The 23,006-nt window shown below is 39.2% G+C and overlaps 1 long non-coding RNA gene across 1 annotated transcript in view; it reads right to left on the minus strand.

Moving 5' to 3' along the window:
* The window catches only part of LOC137764935 (uncharacterized), a 41,171-nt gene that overhangs the window by 17,076 nt on the left and 1,089 nt on the right, over nt 1-23,006 (minus strand). Inside the window, exon 2 of the long non-coding RNA XR_011074085.1 lies at nt 20,313-20,500. This is a non-coding gene — a long non-coding RNA (uncharacterized lncRNA). The remainder of the gene's footprint in view (nt 1-20,312; nt 20,501-23,006) is intronic.

Genomic DNA, 23,006 nt, shown 5'->3' on the forward strand with positions numbered 1-23,006 from the left:
TGCTTGCTTGCTCTTCTAGTTTCCTAAATAGTCCACAAACTGAAGAAGCTGATCTTGAGACTTTACCATGTATGATTAAAAATAATAGATGATATTGAAAGCATCTGGTTCAGCAAATGCTCTCAGCACTGAAAAGTCAAGGTACTAATGTTGCTTTTTAAGATAATACAAAGTGCCCCAAAAATGCTGATTGAATTTCTGAAAGGTAAACTGCTTAACAGAGAGGAATGAGGAGTTAGTTTTTAAAGAGTTAAAGGAAATTCAGATGAAATTTATCACAGTTAAGTACCAAACCAAGACAAGAAAAATAAAAGGTGATACAAATCAAAGTGATTGAGCAGAGATTTTAAAAGCAAGCTGTTTGGACAGTTAGTGGAAATCTTTATGTTTACCTAATAAAATCACATAAAATAAACAGAAATAACAAGGTTACCCTAAAAGGAAAATGGCAGGCAATGAACACGAAATCTACAAAATATTTCAAATAATCCTAAACATCTTTCTATAAATGTTAAACTTAGCCTCCTCATTAAAGAAAAAAAAATTTTCTTTTAAGTCGGGGTTGGGTGGGGACAGGGATTTAACAATGGAGAGGCAAGGATTTGTCTTGCTGTCTCAGCAAATATTGTCATAAAACAATTTTGCTTTCCAACTTTATAAAAGAGAGCATGTGAGCAGTGTACACATACCAGAAGAGATAATTGTGGGCAGAGAAGTAAAGTCGGCACACTGGCCTTTTACCCCTCTCCTTCTGTTATAGGGATCTAATCATATCTGGGACACATATGCAAAGTTGGCCCAAGATATTGACAGGGTAGGAAGCCAACCTTGCAGTGAAATGAGGAGGGTCCTGTCTCCTCCAAGAAAGCTGCACCCACAAACCAGCCAAAGAACAACTCTGTCTTACAGATAAGCAAAGCCAAGGCACTATTTCCAGAGTGTCACTTATGCTACCTGGAAGGAGAGAGAACACTCTAGATGTGTAGATTCTCCTGACCCCGTTTTCTCCTGCTTGTCCATTAGCACAGATTAGTTTACTCTTCACATTGCCCCCTAGACACTAGGCAGAGAGAGCAAGTGGACTGAAGCAGAAACAAGCCTCAGATGAGAATGGGAAGTGGGCTAGGGGTAGAGCATGGTAGAGCAATAGCGTAAGGTATCAGGCCAGAAAAAAACAGGCTCTGATGGACATACGGCATCCATATTTTCCAAACCAAAACTCATGACACATAGCTTGACAAGTATGATTGTCCTTATGGGAACAACAGGACAGAATATTTACAACCCAGAGTTGCCCTGGAAAATCTAGGATATATAAACACCACATCCATAAAGGCATTGAAAGTGGGAAGGCTAACATAACCTACTTGAGAATTCTGCACGTGCTGGTCAGCACATGTGAAAGCAAGTTTGTTAAGTCACCCCAGTCTCTATTTATTTCGATCACAGACATATTACATATTTTAGACACATTTAGGATCTCTATTCCAAAGACTTGCCGTAAGAATAGCAGGTGGTATCTGAATGAAATAGATTTTTACAGTTGAGTAGAAAAGCGTGCATAACATCAGATTAGATTGTTTGCCAAGCTTGCCAAACTTGTCTGCCCAGGCCTTGCAAGACTACTAAACTTACCCATGTAACCATGTAACGAAAGAGAGGTAATATTCTCAGAAAACCTGTGCACTCTGGCACACAACTTTCAGATTAGGCTCCACAAGTTTTCAGAAAGAAAATTAATTCAAATTTGTGCCACTTTTTTCTTGCCTTACATCCATTTAATTACTTGCATGTGAGAGTCATTGTTTCTTATATGACCACCCCCTCCCCCAAATACTTTAGTGAAAGCTTCTTGTAGAAAGAAAAACAAAGGTCAGTAACCTAATATCCGCAAGCAACCCTACAACAACAAACCAGGAAGGGAAAAAAGTGAAGAAATGCTCTGAATGGGGAAAAGATCTTTGTCTGTTTACTCTTTCAACAGTGAATAAAAGTTATGATTTTGCCAATAACTATGGACTGATAGTGTGCCCAATTTTTAAAGAATATATAAGGAGAGCCCATAAAATATGAGAGGAATGCTCTGTGTGAGGTCAGAAGCTTTCTGAGAACTACAAATGTATCAAATACAATATATCACCTTTGTCGTGGCACCATAAAAACTTGAAGTGGGGAAATGCCTGGGGATTATCTAAGAAAGGGAAAGCGCTTCTCTTTCACATGGGGAAACTGAGGCACAGCAGCATGTCCGAGGTTACCCAGCCAGCTGTAACGGAGTCAAGGCAAAACCCCAGCTCCTGCAGAGTTTACGGATGAGCTTACTCGTCTGTAAAATGAGGGTGCCGAACTTCGAGGTCAATGCCAGCCGCGACATCCTGCAATGCTGTATTGATTGATTGCTTTGTAATCTACTTATTTGTATTTTGGCTCTTAAATAAAGGTAAGGCTGCCAGGTTTGACATATTTCTAGCCCTTAGAAAGCTGACCTGACAGTAAAGCCCTTCCAAAACATTTACAGAGACAATGTTCAGAACAATTTGCAGAATTTAATAAGGTGACATATTTTGAAGCACGGGGCAGTTACAGGCAGCCAACCTGAGTGGATGCAGGCGAGGGAGGTATTATTTTTTTTAATTTTCAAGATGTCACTGACAAGGGAGACATATGCCAAATGGTAACACAGGTCTCTACTGAACTAAAACAAAACAAACAAACAAACAAACCAAAAAACCTTGAAAAAGGCATGAAGAGCAATGAGGAACATGACACAAAAAGAATGGGTGAAACATCAAAATAGGATATTGAGAATTTTAATCAATACATTGATTAAAATTATTTGAAGTTTAAAGTCATATGATGCATCTTCTTTTCCACTTATACCTGCCTCCAAAACATGACCATGTAGAGGATTTCCAATATTTAATAACCTACTATAAATCCTGGAAAGATACTCTGAAATCAGAGAATATAAATCAGTATAAAATCAGAGTATATTTCTTTAAAATCTTCTCTACTTATTATAATGTCTCTTATTTATCTTTACCACGAATTCTTACCAGTATTTTACATAACTCTAAGGTAGAATTTATGCAATAAAAGAAAAAATGACTATGTAGCATAAATATTGAATGGATGGATGGATGACCAAATTGTTAAAAGCAGGAGTAGCCAATTTGTTACTATCTAAAAAAAATTGTCAATCAGATGTACTATACTTTACATATATTATAGGTAAGATGATTTAAAACACAGTAAGTCAGTGAACAGAAGATTCTTTTAGGGTTACAGAGTACTTTTTTCATTATACATAGATTTAACCAAATACTGACACCACCAAAATCATGATTGGAGGCAATTAAGAAAACCAAAAGTACTTGGAAAAATTTGTTGGGAATTCTGCTTGCCTGGTTACCTGACTGACTTCCCATCCCGTCAGATAACCAGGTAAACTTTCAGATCTCTGATGCATTCTTCCCTACATTGATAGAAGTACAAACACTTTACACTTAGACCTGGGTTTGAGCTCATCGCTTATTAGCTGGTGTTTGATCTTGGACAAATTACTTAACTTTTCAGTGACTATTTCACTTGTCTGTAACAATAATAACGTTTGAGTCACTAGATTCTTAAAATGATTAAATTAGATAGTAGCTCAAAAATAGCCGTCATGGTATATGGCACACAGGAAGCATCCAATGAGTGGAGGTAGTCATAGTTGTAGTAATAAGAGTAATAATGGTCCCTATTGTCTTTTTTTTTTTTTTTCTATTGTGGCATGTTGTTGTGAAATCAACACAGGTTTTGGATTCAGAGAGCATTGGGTTTGAAGCCAGGCTCTATGCTTGGTGACTGGGTGACAAGATATTTCCTCTTGTTTCATTTCTCCCTCTGTAAAATGAAGACCATAACACCTTATTCTTACTAATCTTATAAAAATTAAATGAGATAGTATGTTAGCACTATGCAGTACCTGGCACAACAGCAGTAATCATAAAGAAATGTCAGTTGCCAACACTTCTCGTCCCCACAACTCCCTTCATTCCTTTATTCATTCATTCACAAGCATTACCGAGCCCTGCAAATACAAAAGGAGTAAGACTGCCCATCCTGGTTTCAAGAACAGGGTAAAGGGGCAGAGAAAGAGATTATAGGATGTAGTGGCAAATAATTTAAGGGAGGTGTAAACCACTGCTTGGGAGCACAAACGAGAAAAGCCTAAAGCTTTCTTGAAAAGTCTTAAAACGATAATAAAAATTAGGCCACTTAACACCCACTAGAATGGCTACAACCAAACAGCAACAACAGCAATAGAAAATAACACATGTGGAGGAGCTTCAAGATGGCAGAAGAGTAAGACGCGGAGACCACCTTCCTCCCCACAGATACATCAGAAATACGTCTACACGTGGAACAACTCTTACAGAACACCTACTGAACGCTGGCAGAAGACCTCAGACCTCCCAAAAGGCAAGAGGTACCCCACGTACCTGGGTAGGGCAAAAGAAAAAAGAAAAAACAGAGACAAAAGAATAGGGACGGGTCCTGCACCAGTGGGAGGGAGCTGTGAAGGAGGAAAGGTGTCCACACACTAGGAAGGCCCTTCGCGGGCGGAGACTGCGGGTGGCGGAGGGGGGAAGCTTCGGAGCCACGGAGGAGAGCGCAGCCACAGGGGTGCGGAGGGCAAAGCGGAGAGATTCCCGCACGGAGGATCGGCGCCGAGTAGCACTCACCGGCCCGAGAGGCTTGTCTGCTCACCCGCCGGGGCGGCCAGGGCCTGGGAGCTGAGGCTCGGGCTTCGGAGGTCGGATCCCAGGGAGAGGACTGGGGTTGGCGGCGTGAACACAGCCAGAAGGGGCTAGTGCGCCACGGCTAGCCGGGAGGGAGTCCGGGAAAAGTCTGGAGCTGCCGAAGAGGCAAGAGACTTTTTCTTGCCTCTCTGTTTCCTGGTGCGTGAGGAGAGGGGATTAAGAGCACCGCTTAAAGGAGCTCCAGAGACGGGCATGAGCCGCGACTATCAGCGCGGACCCCAGAGACGGGCATGAGACGCTAAGGCTGCTGCTGCCGCCACCAAAAAGCCTGTGTGCAAGCACAGGTCACTCTCCACACCTCCCCTCCCAGGAGCCTGTGCAGCCCGCCACTGCCAGGGTCCCGTGATCCAGGGACAACTTCCCCGGGGGAACGCAGGGCGCGCCTCAGGCTGCTGCAACGTCACGCTGGCCTCTGCCACCGCAGGCTCGCCCTGCATCCGTATCCCTCCCTCCCCCCCGGCCTGAGTGAGCTGGAGCCCCCGAAGCAGCTGCTCCTTCTTTAACCCCGTCCTGTGTGAGCGAAGAACAGACGCCCTCAGACGACCTACACGCAGAGGCGGGTCCAAATCCAAAGCTGAACCCTGGGAGCTGTGCGAACAAAGAGAAATGGAAATTTCTCCCAGCTGCCTCAGAGCAGCGGATTAAATCTCCACGATCAACTTCATGTACCTGCATCTGTGGAATACCTGAATAGACAACGAATCATCCCAAATTGAGGAGGTGGACTTCAGGAGCAAAGATATATATTTTTTTCCCCTTTCTCCCTTTTTGTGAGTGTGTATGTATATGCTTCCGTGTGTGATTTTGTCTGTATAGCTTTGCTTTTACCATTTGTTCTAGGGGTCTGTCTGTCCGTTTTTTTTTTTAACTTTATAAAATTTTTTCTTAATAATTATTTTTTATTTTAATAACTTTATTTTATTTAATTTTATTTTACTTTATTTTATTTTATCTTCTTTCTTTCTTTCTATTTCTTCTCCCTTTTATTCTGAGCCATGTGGATGAAAGGCTCTTGGTACTCCAGCCAGGCGTCAGGGCTGTGCCTCTGAGGTGGGAGAGCCAACTTCAGGACACCGGTCCACAAGAGACCTTCCAGCTCCATGTAATATCAAACGGTGAAAATCTCCCAGAGATCTCCATCTCAGCACCAAGACCCAGCTTCACTCAACGACCAGCAAGCTACAGTGCTGGACAACCTATGCCAAACAACTAGCAAGACAGGAACACAGCCCCATCCATTAGCAGAGAGGCTGCCTAAAATCATAATAAGGCCACAGACACCCCAAAACACACCACTAGACGTGGACCTGCCCACCAGAAAGACAAGATTCAGCCTCATCCTCCAGAACACAGGCACTACTCCTCTCCACCAGGAAGCCTACACAACCCACTGAACCAACCTTAGCCACTGGGGGCAGACACCAAAAAGAGGGGGAACCACGAACCTGCAGCCTGCCAAAAGGAGAGCCCAAACACAGTAAGTTAAGCAAAATGAGAAGACAGAGAAACACACAGCAGATGAAGGAGGAAGGTAAAAACCCACCAGACCAAACAAATGAAGAGGAAATAGGCAGTCTACCTGAAAAAGAATTCAGAATAATGATACAAAAGATGATCCAAAATCTTGGAAATAGAATGGAGAAAATACAAGAAATATTTAACAAGGACTGAGAAGAACTAAAGATCAAACAATGATGAACAACACAATAAATGAAATTAAAAATTCTCTAGAAGGGATCAATAGCAGAATAACTGAGGCAGAAGAACGGATAAGTGACCTGAAAGATAAAATAGTGGAAAAAACTACTGCAGAGCAGAATAAAGACAAAAGAATGAAAAGAACTAAGGACAGGCTCAGAGACCTCTGGGACAACATTAAACGCACCAACATTCGAATTATAGGGGTCCCAGAAGAAGAAGAGAAAAAGAAAGGGGCTGAGAAAATATTTGAAGAGATTATGGTTGAAAACTTCCCTAATATGGGAAAGGAAATAGTTAGTCAAGTCCAGGAAGAACAGAGAGTCCCATACAGGATAAATCCAAGGAGAAACATGCCAAGACACATATTAATCAAACTATCAAAAATTAAATACAAAGAAAAAATATTAAAAGCAGCAAGGGAAAAACAAAAAATAACACACAAGGGAATCCCCATAAGGTTAACACCTGATCTTTCATCAGAAACGCTGCAAGCCAGAAGGGAGTGGCAGGACATATTTAAAGGGAGGAAGGAGAAAAACCTACAACCAAGATTACTCTACCCAGCAAGGATCTCATTCAGATTTGACGGAGAAATTAAAACCTTTACAGATGAGCAAAAGCTAAGAGAATTCAGCACCACCAAAACAGCTTTACAACAAATGCTAAAGGAACTTCTCTAGGCAGGAAACACAAGAGAAGGAAAAGACCTACAATAACAAACCCAAGACAATTAAGAAAATGGTAATAGGAACATACATATCAATAATTACGTTAAATGTAAATGGATTAAATGCTCCAACCAAAAGACATAGACTGGCTGAATGGATACAAAAAGAAGACCCATATATATGCTGTCTACAAGAGACCCACTTCAGACCTAGGGACACATACACACTGAAAGTGAGGGGAAGGAAAAAGATATTCCATGCAAATGGAAATCAAAAGAAAGCTGGAGTACCAATTCTCATATCAGATAAAAGAGACTTTAAAATAAAGACTATTATAAGAGACAAAGAAGGACACTACATAATGATCAAGGGATCTATCCAAGAAGAAGATATAACAATTGTAAATATTTATGCACCCAACATAGGAGCACCTCAATACATAAGGCAAATACTAACAGCCATAAAAGGGGAGATCGACAGTAACACAATCATAGCAGGGGACTTTAACACCCCACTTTCACCAATGGACAGATCATCCAAAATGAAAATAAATAAGGAAACACAAGCCTTAAATGATACATTAAACAAGATGGACTTAATTGATATTTATAGGACATTCCATCCAAAAACAACAGAATAAACATTCTTCTCAAGTGCTCATGGAACATTCTCCAGGATAGATCATATCTTGGATCACAAATCAAGCCTTGGTAAATTTAAGAAAATTGAAATCATATCAAGTATCTTTTCCGACCACAATGCTATGAGACTAGATATCAATTACAGGAAAAAATCTGTAAAAAATACAAACACATGGAGGCTAAACAATACACTACTTAGTAACCAAGAGATCAAAGAGGAAATCAAAAAATTCCTAGAAACAAATGACAATGAAAACACGACGACCCAAAACCTATGGGATGCAACAAAAGCAGTTCTAAGAGGGAAGTTTATAGCAATACAATCCTACCTTAAGAAACAAGAAACATCTCAAATAAACAACCTAACCTTACACCTAAAGCAATTACAGAAAGAACAAAAAAACCCCAAAGTTCGCAGAAGGAAAGAAATCATAAACATCAGACCAGAAATAAATGAAAAAGAAATGAAGGAAACGATAGCAAAGATCAATAAAGCTAAAAGCTGGTTCTTTGAGAAGATAAACAAAATTGATAAACCATTAGCCAGACTCATCAAGAAAAAAAGGGAGAAGACTCAAATCAATAGAATTAGAAATTAAAAAGGAGAAGTAACAACTGACACTGCAGAAATACAAAGGATCATGAGAGATTACTACAAGCAACTCTATGCCAATAAAATGGGCAACCTGGAAGAAATGGACAAATTCTTAGAAATGCACAACCTTCCGAGACTGAACCAGGAAGAAATAGGAAATATGAACAGACCAATCACAAGCACTGAAATTGAAACTGTGATTAAAAATCTTCCAACAAACAGAAGCCCAGGACCAGATGGCTTCACAGGTGAATTCTATCAAACATTTAGAGAAGAGCTAACACCTATCCTTCTCAAACTCTTCCAAAATATTGCAGAGGGAGGAACACTCCCAAACTCATTCTACGAGGCCACCATCACCCTGATACCAAAACCAGACAAAGATGTCACAAAGAAAGAAAACTACAGGCCAATATCACTGATGAACAGAGATGCAAAGATCCTCAACAAAATACTAGCAAACAGAATCCAACAGCACATTAAAAGGATCATACACCATGATCAAGTGAGGTTTATCCCAGGAATGCAAGGATTCTTCAATATGCACAAATTAATCAATGTGATACACCACATTAACAAATTGAAGGAGAAGACCCATATGATCAACTCAATCGATGCAGAGAAAGCTTTCGACAAAATTCAACACCCATTTATGATAAAAGCCCTGCAGAAAGTAGGCAAAGAGGGAACTTTCCTCAACATAATAAAGGCCATATATGACAAACCCACAGCCAACATTGTCCTCAATGGTGAAAAACTGAAACCATTTCCACTAAGATCAGGAACAAGACAAGGTTGCCCACTCTCAACACGATTATTCAACATACTTTTGGAAGTTTTAGCCACAGCAACCCGAGAAGAAAAAGAAATAAAAGGAATCCAAATCAGAAAAGAAAAAAAAAATAGAAAAAAAAAATCAGAAAAGAAGAAGTAAAGCTATCACTGTTTGCAGATGACATGATACTATACATAGAGAATCCTAAAGATGCTACCAGAAAACTACTAGAGCTAATCAATGAATTTGGTAAAGTAGCAGGATACAAAATTAATGCACAGAAATCTCTGGCATTCCTATACACTAATGATGAAAAATCTGAAAGTGAAATTAAGAAAACACTCCCATTTACCATTGCAACAAAAAGAATAAAATATCTAGGAATAAACCTACCTATGGAGACAAAAGACCTGTATGCAGAAAATTATAAGACACTGATGAAAGAAATTAAAGATGATACAAATAGATGGAGAGATATACCATGTTCTTGGATTGGAAGAATTAACATTGTGAAAATGACTGTACTACCCAAAGCAATCTACACATTCAATGCAATCCCTATCAAACTACCACTGGCATCTTTCACAGAACTAGAACAAAAAATTTCACAATTTGTATGGAAACACAAAAGACCCCGAATAGCCAAAGCAATCTTGAGAAAGAAAAACAGAGCTGGAGGAATCAGGCTCCCTGACTTCAGACTATACTACAAAGCTACAGTAATCAAGACAGTATGGTACTGGCACAAAAACAGAAATATAGATCAATGGAACAGGATAGAGAGCCCAGAGATAAACCCACACACATATGGTCACCTTATCTTTGATAAAGGAGGCAAGAATATACAGTGGAGAAAAGACAGCCTCTTCAATAAGTGGCCCTGGGAAAACTGGACAGGTACATGTAAAAGTATGAAATTAGAACACTCCCTAACACCATACACAAAAATGAACTCAAAATGGATTGAAGACCTAAATGTAAGGCCAGACACTGTCAAACTCTTAGAGGAAAAAATAGGCAGAACACTCTATGACATACATCACAGCAGGATCCTTTTTGACCCACCTCCTAGAGAAATGGAAATAAAAACAAAAATAAACAAATGGGACCTAATGAAACTTAAAAGCTTTTGCACAGCAAAGGAAACCATAAACAAGACCAAAAGACAACCCTCAGAATGGGAGGAAATATTTGCAAATGAGGCAACTGACAAAGGATTAATCTCCAAAATTTACAAGCCGCTCATGCAGCTCAATATCAAAATAAACAAACAACCCAATCCAAAAATGGGCAGAAGACCTAAATAGACATTTCTCCAAAGAAGATATACAGATTGCCAACAAACAGATGCAAGAATGCTCAACATCATTAATCATTAGAGAAATGCAAATCAAAACTACAATGAGATATCATCTCACACTGGTCAGAATGGCCATCATCAAAATGTCTACAAACAATAAATGCTGGGGAGGGTGTGGAGAAAAGGGAACCCTCTTGCACTGTTGGTGGGAATGTAAATTGATACAGCCACTATGGAGAACAGTATGGAGGTTCCTTAAAAAACTAAAAATAGAACTACCATACGACCCAGCAATCCCACTACTGGGCATATACCCTGAGAAAACCATAATTCAAATAGAGTCATGTACCAAAATGTTCACTGTAGCTCTAATTACAATAGCCAGGACATGGAAGCAACCTAAGTGTCCATTGACAGATGAATGGCTAAAGAAGATGTGGCACATATATACAATGGAATATTACTCAGCCATAAAAAGAAACGAAACTGAGTTACTTGTAGTGAGGTGGATGGACCTAGAGTCTGTCATACACAGTGAAGTAAGTCAGAAAGAGAAAAACAAACACCATATGCTAACACATATATGTGGAATCTAAGAAAAAAAAAAAAAGGTCATGAAGAACCTAGGGGCAAGACGGGAATAAAGACACAGACCTACTAGAGAATGGACTTGAGGATATGGGGAGGGGGAAGGGTAAGCTGTGACAAAGTGAGAGAGTGGCATGGACATATATACACTACCAAACGTAAAATAGATAGCTAGTGGGAAGCAGCCACATAGCACAGGGAGATCAGCTCGGTGCTTTGTGACCACCTAGAGGGGTGGGATAGGGAGGGCGGGAGGGAGGGAGATGCAAGAGGGAAGAGATATGGGAACATATGTATATGTATAACTGATTCACTTTGTTATAAAGCAGAAACTAACACAGCATTGTAAAGGAATTATACTCCAATAAAGAAGTTAAAAAAAAAAAAAAGAAAAGAACATGTAGTTGGCAAGGATGTGGAGAAATTGGAACCATCATGCGTTGCTCATGGGAATATAAAACAATACAGCTATGGAAAACAGTTTGCCGGTTCCTCAAAAAGTGAGACACAGAATTGAGACCCAGCCATTTCACTCCTAGGTATATACCCAAAAGAGCTGAAAACAGGTCTTTGAACAAAAACTTGTATACACACATGTTCATAGCAGCACTATTCACAATCACCAAAAGGTGGAAACAACCTAAGTGTCCATCAATAGATGAATGGATAAGCCAAAGGTGGTCTATCCACATAATGGAATAGTATTTAGCCATGATAAGGAATGAAGTATTGATGCATGCTACAACAGGGATGAACTGTGAAAACATTATGTTACGTGAAAGAAGCCAGTGACAAAAGACCATGTATGATGTGATTCCATTTATATAAAATGTCCAGAAGAGGAAAATCCAAGGAGACAGAAAGTAGATTTGTGGTTGATTAGGGCTGAGGGAAATGGAGGGGTGGGTGGAAAGGGATGATAGCTGAAGGGTACAAGATTTCTCTTTGTAGTGATGAAAATATTCTAAATTGACTTGGGTGATGGCTGCACATCTGTAAATATACTAAAAACCATTGAATTGTAGGCTTGGCTTTAAATGGGTCAATTATATGGTATGTGAATTATACCTCAATAAGGCTGTTTTAAAAAGAGAGAGAGAGAGAAGCTAAAAATTAAAATATTAAAACACAGACACGCTGTCCTAGGTGTTTGGACAGACTCTGCCAGATCCATTATGGATAGTCTCAATTAGTGACCATTCCAATGCTGGAGCTGATTTAGAAAAACATAAAATTAAGAGTGTGTCAGGCAGAGAAGGTAAGACTGGAACAACACGTCCAAAGCCTGAGGCAATGAATGGTGCTAGCATGTTCTGAAGCATTGAGATGTTGAGCGGGAGCTGGGACGTGAGGACAGTGGCACGAGAGCAACACTACGGAGTTGAGAGTAATTGACCCAGAACATAGCAGTGGCCTGGAAAGCAGGCTTCAGAGTGATTCCATCACTCACTGGGTATGTGTGCAGGCAAATTTGTGATCTTTCTTAAGCATCCATTTCCTGTAAATTGGGAATAAACACCATGCCCCCCTCACAAGATACTGTACTTTGAGGATTTAATGAAGCAAGATAGGTAAAGCATATAGTCAAAGCCTGGCAAACAGTATGCAGTCAATAAGCGTTAGTGCCCTGAGCTTTTGGGAAGCTAAAAGAGTTCAAAATGAGAAATTTCCAGTTATCAACAAAATGTTACAGCTGGTGATAAAGGTTTCAAGCTTTTTGAGTTTTGAGTAATTTATACACATTGCCACTAATTTAACTTCCTCTGATCCATCAAGAAAAATACATGTTTTAAAAAAAAAATCTCTAGAGAATTATGGTAAATGTCTCCTAGACTAATGGTACTGATCTGGCCTCAGTAGCTCAAGCTTAGCCATAAAAATAACAAGTTCCTATTACGATGATATTCTAATTAAATATCCCAAACTTTATTCCAGGTATACACAATCCAATATTGGCAGAGCTAATTCAAGCAAGAACGTTCTAGCCAGTAAATAATAAATTCTCAGAAGCCAAAATTTCCATTTACACCTGTAAATAGAAAATTCAATTTAATGCAAATTGTTAAATAATAAGACCAGTGGGTAATGAACCATACTAAACACATCATATGAAATGGATCAGTCATGCAGCATGGTGACCAGGAAAGAAATCTGTGACATGTTCTGTAGCTAAATGCTATGTGTTTACACATGCAAGCACACGCATGCAGACGCACACAACAAGATGCTACCACAGAGACACAGCATGCGTGTGAAAGATGGAGAAATTCTGAATGAGTAGCTGGTTACATTCCTCTGTGTTTAAAATCTTTTGCTCACCTTCCATAGGATCATCTAACCATGAAGAATGCTATTTTATACAATGCTTGGCAGAGCAGTTGTTAGGAAGGGGAATCCAGTAAATGGCTTTGCTGAAGCTAAAAATCATTAAGACGGGGATTCAGCCATGTTCTTTATTGAGACCTTCTTGAGAAAGTTCAAAAGTCACCATCCACAAATTTAAAATCAGCAACATATTTACACAAAATACTTACAGAATTCCTCTGATTGAGGCACAGAAGATTAAAATAAGTCAACATAGATCATTTTTTCCTACCTTAATCTGGACAATAGGACATGGCTTAGGCATCAGAGATTTTGGAGATCGTTCAACATGCTAGATGCAGGATGTATCTTATAGCGCATCTGGAGAGCAAGGGACTTGGAAGAGAAAAGTTTGGAAGAAAATAGGTTTGATTTTTAAATATTTTCCAGCTCTTTTTTTTAAATAAGCTATCATGCATCTGAGCTTGGAAACAATTTAAAAGAAACAATCAAGTGGATCATCTTTCACCATAGTCACCAAGGTGCTGACACCTGAGCGTAGGCTGTTTTAACAAGAGAGCAAAATCCTTAATGCTAATGTAGCACTTTGCTTTTTGAGTTCCCACAGTCTGAAGAGTATGCAGACCAAAAAGCTTAGCAAATCTTGGGAGCAAATTATTTTTATTTTTTTCATATGTGTTTGTGAATTACCTGTTTGCTTGGTGCTGAGAAATTTCACAGGAAGTGGGACTTTCAGGGCTAAAACCAGAAAATGCCAGGGCGAACCAGGGCAAGATGGTTACCTTATGTGTTTATCAACCAAAGACTAAAACCGACGTATAATCTCTACACACACATCAACACACCTATGTTGAAATAATTTTAAAATAATGGCATTCAAAAATGAAAATGTAAAATATTCAGCTAAACCATTAATCATTCATTCTCCTCAGCACCCTTTAGTTATTTCCACTTCCTTGCCCTCCGATCAAATCTTAAAGGAAGTTTTCAAAGATACGTTCCAATCAGAAGGTCCCACAGTCAACCGAAGAACTTGCCCCAAGCTCATTGGTCTTCAGGCATGTAGAAAGTTTGGGGAAAAAAAGTTTTTAATGTAAAATCATTTCTACACTGATTCAGAGAACCGATTCAATGTTTTGAATAGTTCAAGTCAAATTTATGCCTGAAATATTGATATAATTAAGGAAATAAAAATATTATCTGGAATATGGCTTTAACCGAACCAAAATAAAACATCAGGTCCTTTTCTTTGTTGTATCATTTGAGCTTAGCATTTTCTTCTTTCTAAGAAATCTGTTAATGAGGCTAATACAGCAAAAGAAAGTGTTTATGTTTGCCCACCTTAATCACTCTCCACTTTCATCTTCACATCTTTAAGATTAAAACGTAGATTAGCAAAAGAACAGTTGTTTCTTTCTAAATGCATTGTAAGTTTGTTTTTTCAGTTGATTTCTTCCAAATTTCCAGTGCTATCTGCTGAAAATATTTTACTCTTGAATATTTTATGTAATTAATTGAGAAGTAGCGATAATGTAAGACTACTTCATCCAGCGATCCCCCAGCATATGGAGAATACTGCAAATTACCGAGTAAGTCCATTGAGTGAAACATAAAGAAAAAATGAGTTTAAGAGACAGCGGGACATGTTTATGTAGGCAAAAGGGGTTGGAAGATTTGCTGACAACACGGAGAGGTGTGTTGCAATAAACTTGAAGGAGACAGGCCATTGGGCCAACCAGCCCTTTTCTATCCAGGAATTCCTTATGTTCTCATTAGTGTCTCACATCCGGACAGCTGTGTTATTAAAATTTGGCCCTAAACTTGAGTCAATGAAAGAGTTTCATGTCTTGATTTCATTCTTCCTTTACATATTAAATACACAAACACACACACACACACACACACACACAAATTTCAACTTTGGTTCAAGGAAGCATTTCATTTCACGTCCAGACATCAGATTTTTGTGACTCATGGCCAACGACAGGGAATGGCTTTGCGAACAAGCTTGTTCTGATCATGTCCACCTCTGTCTGATAAGAGTACATGTTCATGGCACCTCACTTTCATTAATACAACATTCTAAACAGTCCTCTGAATGGCCACCTTTAGTACTGAGTTAGGTTCAAGCTTCTATAACTGAGTTTCTTGGGAAGAAAAAATGTTTTAAGGGTTAGAGAAAAAGGGCAGTCTCTTCATTCCTTTATCTTTCCTCATCTTTTAAAATATGTGGTTAGGAAAGATTTTGTACAGGATTGGTTAGAAGCCAAGAGTTTCACTGACCCTTTTCGTCGTTGCCATTTCACATTTCTTGCCGCAAGAACTGGTGGAGTTTTAGAACAAATTTTAATTTATAGGATGCAAGCATAACCTGCATCTGAATATAAATACCAAACACATGCATTAGCGCTTTACAGTTAACAAGCACTTGGATCCCCACTGTCTTGTTCGCTCTAATTCATGATCCTATTAGCTTGGTGCTATTATCTGATATTTATCGATGTAGAAACTAAGGCCCAAAGAAGTTAAGTGACTTCGCCAAAATCACTTGCCAAAGTGGTAAGTAGCTGACTTAAAACAGAGGTTAAAGAAAGAACTTAAATTCAAACAGAAAATAAAGCTCCATTTTTAATGTAATTTTTTTAAAAATAAAGTTGAGCAAAAACATAAACAAATGATGAGCTTATGTCTACTTGGGGCCATTTCTAAAGACCTATTCCATTACATGGTAACAGCAAATGTATGTGTGCTACTTAGTTATCTTAAGTAAAGAGTAAAGACGCTTAAGGAAACAAATTCATATATTAACTAAAGACTTCTTTATAGTTTTGTTATCTTTTTTCTGTTTTAGGTTAAAAAATGTACAACCACGAAAATCAATACATAAATCAAAATATTAATGTTATTTGTTTATACTTGTTTTAACTTCAAGCATCATACTTTTCAAAGCAAAACCCCAAAGCCTTACCTATATTCTAGTGAACTGACAATTACTGAAAATAATATTCTCCTAATGAAAGCCAAATCCACATTTAAAAGCCATTAACTGTTGTTGCAAACAGAAGCCTTAGTCAACATTTGAGCATAACAGATATAGTACTGGAATACAAACAAACAGATGACGAAGAGAGGGGCAGTGGGGGCAGGAAGAGAGTGTTGAGGAAAGAGAGAGGGAGACTGCTGCACAGGGCCTGACCCCTAGGGAGGATCCAGGAACCCGAAAGCCCCCTAAGGAGCAGCCTCCAAACGCCCAGTTCCTTCTGATGTGGTCCCTGTATTTGGTTCTCTCCTGAAACAAGTGCCCTGGTCTGATCGTCAGTTTGAGGCCACTCCCCTGATAACCTGTCTAGCCCTTGCTATAATGTCCTCCTGTCAGGGGCCAGAGCTGGTCCATGAGACCCAACATGGGTCTGATTGGGGTCCGATTACAACCGAAGCAGAACCCCCAGAAAGGAAGAGACACTGCCTCATACTTGGCAAGAAGAGTACCACCCCACCAGAATTAACCCCGGATGCTGAGGTCATTCTCCTGAGAGCTTTGGGCACCAAAGCGCTCTAGCTATTGTCATTGGAACGTCGGTCTCCTTCCCTGAAGCTCTGACACTAGGCTTTCTCCCCTCTTCCTCCCAGCCTGCTCCAAGGTCCCAAGATACCTTTAGCCCAGCCTGGAAGAGTTAAAACACGTCACAGGTGATTTAAACTAATTTCAGTGGTAGCTGATGGATTTTAAAGACCTGACCTTTTGTGCATTAGGAAGATCTACTCTCGCCTTCACTTTATTTTGTAGCCATCGTTTGGCTAGATGGGTCTGACTTCTATACTCCCAGTAGCATTCATCACACACAGTCTGTCCTCCCCGCCAGCCTGCAAGGATTAGGTCTGTCTTTCTTTTCTTTATTATTATTATTATTACTATTATTATTATTATTATTATTATTATTTTTTGGCCATGCTGTGTGGCATGTGGGATCTTAGTTCCCCGGCCAGGGATGGAACCCATTACCCCCTGCATCGGGAGTGCAGAGTCTTAACCACTGGACCACCAAGGAAGTCCCGGATTAGGTCCGTCTTGATCACTGTTGTACCCTTATTCCTAGCATGGTGCCCAGCACATAGTAGAAATTAATAAGCATTTGCAATGAACACATATATGATACATGTATGCAACTGTCAAGCAATCCATTAGCTTAGGAAATGAGGTGATTCATCACATATTTGAATTTATTAATTGGCTAATAATACTGATGCATTTGACAGAACATTTACGTTATTTCATACTTATATTGTAAAGCACAAATATATCAAATAATATGTTTTTATCTACCATTTTAACTTCTGAGAAATTTTTTTCCCTTCAAAAGAATATCTGCTAAATTTGCTTTATAAAATCCTGAGTGAAGAGAAGTGAAAGACAGCCTCTCACTGGAAGCAGCCCTTCATTCAACAACAGAACTCTAAGAAATATACATTTTCTTAGAACTCACATTTATCAGAAAAAAATTCCGGAAAATTGCAGGTAACATATATTCAGATAGTTTCATTACGTTTACTTAAAACTAAGAAGCTTATGACTTTAAGGCAAAGGGAACAAATTATTTTTTAAATGTTCAGTCTCTATATGATCCCTGCTGCCACTACTCTCCTATCTCTAATAAGCCAAATTAATTTTCCAATTTCACTTCCAAACTACTCTCTTGAATGACTGTGTTTATGATTTGGTGTCTTTGTGGGCTAAAGACAAGTAACAGACCAGTTATGGAAAAGAAGAGAAAAAAATTCCTTCCAGTGTTCTCTTAAGACCATGGCTTCCTTTCTAATACATATATATATATGTATGTATCAGGACCAAACAGAGTCACAGGACACTGGGTTCAATTTTTACTTTGACAGTAGTGCCATGTGACTCTGAGCCAGTCCTTTCAACACCGTATTTCCTCATCTGTCACATAAGAATAACAAGATTTGCCCTTTACCGGTTTCCAAAGATGTTTCCATATCTGAAACATACTTGGGACTCCCAAAATAGGTTTGATTATTTTGTCTTACTCCATCAAACTCTTAATTTCCTGCTTTTCCAAATTAGGGATAAAAAGATTTGCCAACCTTGAAAGTTTATTATAAGAATCAAGTAAAATAATGCATATGTAAAAGCTTTGAAATTTGAAAATGTTTACATGTGAAAGGTCTTGTTATTTTAATACTTTTGCATATGCATGTTTAAACTAATGCAAGTTATTAAAAAATGCAGTGAGAAATTTCCATCTTTTGGGTCTCCTCTTAACATGAAGCATGGAAGGTCTTCTGGTGGCTAAACGCATCATCAATAAAACATGCACGTGAAAACAAAAAAACAAAAAAAAAGCATGTGCTTGGAGTTCTTCGTCCAGTAATAAAAATTAGTTTGTACCATGACATTCATATTCAGTTTAAAAAGTATTCTTAAGTGTTCACTATCTGCCAGATACTTACTAAGAGTTGGGGACACTTAGCTAAGGCTGCTATAACAAAATACCATAGACTGGGTGACTTAAACAATAGACACTTATTTCTCACGGGTTTGAAAGCTGGGAAGTCTAAGATCAAGGTGCCAGCAGATTCAGTTCCTAGTGAGAACTGGCTTCCTGGCTTGTGGACAGCCACCTTCTTGCTGTGTGCTCACATAACCTTTCTTCAGTTGCGTGCCCAAGGAGAGAGCATGATCTCTGTGTTCCTCTTCTTATAAGACCACTAATCCCATCATGGGTACCCCACCCTCATGACCTCATCTAAACCTAATTTCCTCCCAAAGGCCCCACCTCCAATTACCATCACATTGGGGGTTAGGGCTTTAATAAATTAAATTTGGGGGACACAACATTCAGCCCATCATAGGGTATGAAGTCAAAGATGACAGTGTCCCTGACCTCAGGGAGGCCTTATTCCAGTTGAAAGAAGACGTAAAGGAAGGACCTCAGTGCAGAGTGTTAAATGCTATGAGGAGACAGAAGGGCCAGGAGGAGATGACATGTGTGCTGAGTTAAAGGATGAACAGAGAAGTCAGCCAAATAAAGGGAGCAGGAAGGAGTATTCCTGGTAGAGTAAACGGTATAGGCAAAGGCCCTAACGTTGGAAACAGCATGGTTTGTTCAGGGGAAAATGCAAACAATATTATAAAAGTGTAATGTGCCATTTGAAGAGTGGTGGGAGAAGAGGATGAAGAAAAGAAAACATTCCATCCAAGAGGACCGCATGTGCTTTTCTAAAGAACTTGTGGTTTATCGCATTGGCACTGTGCTTCTCACACTAGGGTACTCAAACCCTGGGGACAGGCAAGATTAACATGGCCCAGCTTCTTGGATCCTCAATTTTACCCAAAACTATGGGAAAGAAACAAACTTGAAGCTGAAGTAGTATTATTTCAAAACACTCTTTGTAAATATTAAAACACCCATCCTTAGGGTTACATCCTTAGGGTTACCTGAGTTGGAGATGCACAGCTGGTATGTAATGGGGAATCGCTGATGGCTTTTATGCTCAGCAGTGACACAGTCAGATTTATGTTCTAGATCAATCACTCACTCTGGTGATGGTATGAAGAATAGATATGAGGGAAGAAAGACTACAAATGGGAAGTCCGTTAGGAGCTGGGCATTTCCTCTTTCAGGAAAGAGATGCTGAGTAGCTGAAACAGGGTAGGGATGTAAGTGGGGAGGATTTGAGCACATTTGAGGAACTTGTGGAAGTAAGGTTGTTAGCACTTAGTGATTCACTATGGAAGTTAAGAGAAAGACTGGAGTCAAAGGTCAACCCAGGGTTTGGGCTCAGGAGACTGGATGGACATTGATGCCCTTTAGCAAGCTGGCGAACATGGGAGAAAGTGAAGTTAGGAGAAGATTACAGCTTCAGTTTTGAACATGTACAGTTCTACATACCCACGGATCTCCTGGTGAAGATGCGCAGAATTCACGCCGATAGTCTTCTCTGATTCTCCTCGTGAAGGCGGTCAAAACTAGTGGGGCATTTTGCTTTGTCTCCTTCACAACTTTCAGTGGCCGTCTCTAGAGTTCATACGTGACCTCGTCTCAGCTCGTAAACTGTTTTCTTTGACGCCTCTCGACCCCTACGACAGAGTAGTAACTGCCTGGGCATTTTCTTAGAGAAGCATCAATCAACCCACCAGTTCCGTGCAGTTCCCCAATTTTCTGATCTTTTCAATGGAACAGCATGTGTGACTGACATGATGACTGCGGGTAAATAAGTAAACTAGAAGAAAATCCATTATCATATCACCCACCAATCCTTTAGCTCCTAAGTCCCTATTTCTGAACTTTAGTTCACCTCCAACAACTTCTTCATCTTTTCCAATCTAGTTCCTGGCCTCCCAATTGTAATAAAATAGATACTGATCTCAGGTGGGGAATAAGCATCGGAAACAGATGAACTCATAAGACACAAATCGTATGTCCCTATCCCCCTGTTTTCATGCAAATGTCCCCAGTAATTAAATCAGGAAAAGAAAATGTAGCAAAAACATATCAGCCAAATGGTTTCAAAATTTCAGAAGAAGCTGTAAATATGGTCCTTTTTAGAAGATCAGGTTCTCACTAGAGTATGAGAAAGGGTAACAGTTGTTCTGATGAAGCAGTTTTTAAATTCTTGTCAGTGATTTGAAGAGAGATAACTGATGTATGTTGAAGAAGCTGGCAAAATTTTTAAATAGTTCGGACGCTACAGGGAGCATTTTTTTTTAAAGCAATGTACTCAGAAGTGTTGGCAAGATTTTATTTGAACGTAGCAGTGCTTATGTGAGGAAGTTATTTTGAATTACCCTAGTATAAATATGTATGATTTTATTTGTATTGAAAATTTCCTTTGCAAGTGAGTGACTGAGGGACTGTTATATCTCTATTGCTTGGTAAATGATTTAGGTATTTCATTTTGGAAGTAAAATATTATACTCGGAATTCAAAAATAATATCAAAATCCTGTTTGTGACCACAGTGATTTTTGCACCTACATTAATGCCTTTTAGCTCTTATTTGCCATGTAGAACAAACGGCATCTGTTGTTTTAAGTCTGGCTTTTTTACATGGCATTCATGCATGCATGCATTCATTCATCCAAAAGACATTATTTAGTGCCTCTCATGTTCCAAACTCTATGCTAGGCAGTGGGCAGACAGTAATAGTATTGAACTGTCCTTCCTCATAATGAATTTCAGGTAAACATTCTGTTTCCTCCAGGTAATTTTCTGCAGCACAGTGGAAATCACAAATCCTAGGGTCATATCTTATTATTTAAAAGCTAAGCCTTGTGAAGGTTACGAACAAGGCTATCTTTAAAAGGTAGTTTTTCCTCTGAATAGAAAGCATGGAAAGAAAGATAAGAAGAGGTAAGGGCCCTGAGTGAGAAATAGGACTTGAAGCAGAGGGAAAAAGAGAGAGGGGAAGGGGAAAGTATTATAATCAGGACTTAATACTTTTTGCCTCAGTATCTTTGGCCAACCAGTTACTGGTCTACGTGAACATGAAGTTGCTGGCAGGAAAAACACCCAGCCCACTTGGCTGATGGAGCCTGTCCATTTGAAGAAGGAGATGGAATTCCCTGGCGGTCCGGTGGTTAGGACTCAGCGCTTTTACTGCCGAGGGCCCAGGTTCAATACCTGGTCGAGGAACTAAGATCCCACAAGCCACGAGGCATGGCCAAAAACAACGGAAAAACAAAACAAAATTCCCCATCTTCTCTGTTTGCTTTATTTACCTATTGTGTGGTATTACAGGGTGAGGGGATCATTTATCTTAAATTACAACTACACACCTGCCTTCTTAAGCAAACCATACTTTTATTAATCTACTCCATTTTTTCTTTATGATTTCTTTCCTTTTTCAGAGAAAACCTCTTATTAAATTTTAATATATTTACTTAAAAATAAACCATGAAAAGACTCATCAGAGCCATTTAAAGAGAAAGACAAATATATACACACAATTCTGCATTTGCTCCTTCATTTTTTTTCAGAACGTGTGTAAAATTGACACACAAGAAAGGGAATAAAACAGTTTGTGTTAATAATGTAATCTGGTACATAACTTGATGAAAAGGAGGTTGTGCCAGTCTAAGTGTTCTATGGTCCCTGCCTGCTAGGCTCATCTATCCTCACATTCTTTTCAGTCGGGCAGCTTGACTTTCAGGATCTTAGTTCCCCGACCAGGGATTGAACCCACACCCTCCACAGTGAAAGCACCACTGGACCGCCAGGGAATTCCCACTATCCTCATTCTTATCTCAGGCCTTTACAAGTGCGAAATAGGAGATCAGTTTACATCCCTTTAAAGCTTCTTAATGAATGGCAGACTCCACACACAACAACAAATATTTCCTATATAATAGGCACTAGTCCAGGGGACTGGGAAAGAGACATTGGTGAGAGGTCACCTTCCTTCGTCAAATAAATTACTATTTAGAGATCCTAAATGAAGCAATGGTTTAAAAATTTCCAAATGATGTTACTTTGCTTTAATATCATAAAAAGCATTACTTTGCCCCCAATTCAAAGTCCAATGTGATTTCAAATGACCTTCGCAAGCATATTTCACCTAGCCTTGAACTCCACAACTAAACAAGAA

This window comes from Eschrichtius robustus, chromosome 5 (genome assembly GCF_028021215.1).
Source record: "Eschrichtius robustus isolate mEscRob2 chromosome 5, mEscRob2.pri, whole genome shotgun sequence".
NCBI lineage: Eukaryota > Metazoa > Chordata > Mammalia > Artiodactyla > Eschrichtiidae > Eschrichtius > Eschrichtius robustus.